Here is a 1978-nt window from a genome sequence, read left to right on the forward strand (position 1 = left end):
GGCAAAATAGGATGAGAAGAAATAGCTAAATTGATAGAAAAATTCAATTACATATCTCATTCCTAATATAAACAAGTTTAATCTCTACAAAAGTTTGTCCTGCACTTTCAAATATAATAGATTATGAACTAATAATGATAAAGAATGAAGCAGGAGTTTTCAATGGTCACAGCTCATCATTCAGGTGTACACTGTGTAGCAAGGATGAATATTTGACCATATAAAAGGCCACATTCAAACCCTGAGGAAGAAAGCTGCAGGCACTCGTCGGCCTCGGGTCTCGCTCACCACTGGCCACCGTGTAATTTTTGAACTACCAACCCGTGCATATTTGCGGATAAATCTCGTGTGTCCTCCCCACTATGGCTCAGCTCCAGGCACGCTTTTACACTGAAAACAAGAAATACACAGTCGGTGATGTTCCCTTCTCAATTCCTGCCATCTCTGAAATTGCTGGCCTCAGTAGCATCATTAATAAACTACTGCAGGGCTAAAAATGATTTGCACAGGCATGCGGAGTTTTATTTCCTTATCAAGGGCCAGTTTCTGCGAATGCCCTTGGTCAAGCACATGGGAGTGGAGAACGTTTCATTGGAGGAGGTTGTGGAGTTAGAATACGTGGAGAAATACACAGCACCCAGCCAGAGCAGTGCATGTTCCATGACGACTGGATCCGTTCAATGGAAGGGGCAGAGGAATGGATCTTAACTGGTTCTTATGATAAGAATTCTCAAATCTGGTCCTTGGAAGGAAAGTCAATAATGACAATGGCAGGACATACAGATGTTGTGAAAGATGTGGCTTGGGTTTGTCTTGTGGGTAGTTTGTCTTGCTGGCTCCTGAGTGCCTCATGGATCAGACGAGCCTCCTGTGGGAGTAGAACATGGAGAGGAACAAGATGAAAGCTCTGCACTGCGGCAGGGGTCATGCCCGAAGTGTGGACTCCATAGCTGTTGGTAGCTCAGGAACTAAATTTTGCAGTGGTTCCTGGGATAAGATGCTAAAGCTCTGGTCTACAGTCCCAACAGATGAAGAAGATGAAATGGAGGAATCTGCAGATTGTCCAAGAAAGAAACAAAAAACAGGGAAGTTGAGGCTGACAAGGATTCCCATAGTGACCCTCTCTGGCCACACAGAAGCAATTTCCGCAGTTCTGTGGTCAGATGCTGAAGAAATTTGCAGTGCATCTTGGGACCATACAATTAGAGTGTGGGATGTTGACTCTGGTGGTGTTAAGTCAACTTTGTCAGGAAACAAAGTGTTTAATTGTATTTCTTGTTCTCCACTTTGTAAACATCTGGCATCTGGAAGCGCAGATAGACATATCAGACTGTGGGACCCTCGAGCTAAAGATGGTTCTTTGGTGTCGCTGTCCCTAACCTCACGAATAGGATGGGTCACAGAGTGGTCTCCTACCCATGAACAGCAGCTGATCTCAGGCTCTTTAGATAATATTTTCAAGCTGTGGGACACAAGAAGTTGCAAGGCTCCTCTCTATGATTTGGCTGCTCATGAAGATAAAGTCCTAAGTGTGGACGGGACAGACATGGAGCTACTTCTGAGTGGAGGAGCGGACAGTAAGCTGTCCTCTTACAGAAGCTCTCCTACCCTGTGGGGGCGTGACGACGACGGATAATTTCATCACAGACACTTTTTCTTATTGGGATTTTGTTTTGTTTTTTGAGATTGGTAAAGTCTCACTGTAATGCCATAGACACTTTATAAATTTAACTGTTAGAGAACCATCAGATTACATCGTTAACACAGAGACTGAAAACACCCTTTTAAAGTTTGCATAATGGTTCATACTTCATAACAGGGAACATTTTACTATCATTGTGTCTTTCTTTTATATATATAAAATTATAGTATGTGGCCTATATTCTCTACTTTATGTAGACTCTTAAAATTAAGCTGGTTTATTTATTTTTTTTTTAAAAAGGCTATATTCATGATCTTTTAGAACCGTTTGTAGCAA

The 1978-nt window shown here is 42.2% G+C and overlaps 1 pseudogene; it reads left to right on the forward strand.

Moving 5' to 3' along the window:
• The first annotated feature begins 362 nt into the window (after positions 1-362).
• On the forward strand, positions 363-1636 carry LOC101616019 (annotated as a pseudogene).
• Positions 1637-1978: the final 342 nt, after the last annotated feature.

Source organism: Jaculus jaculus, chromosome 12 (assembly GCF_020740685.1).
Source record: "Jaculus jaculus isolate mJacJac1 chromosome 12, mJacJac1.mat.Y.cur, whole genome shotgun sequence".
Taxonomy (NCBI): domain Eukaryota; kingdom Metazoa; phylum Chordata; class Mammalia; order Rodentia; family Dipodidae; genus Jaculus; species Jaculus jaculus.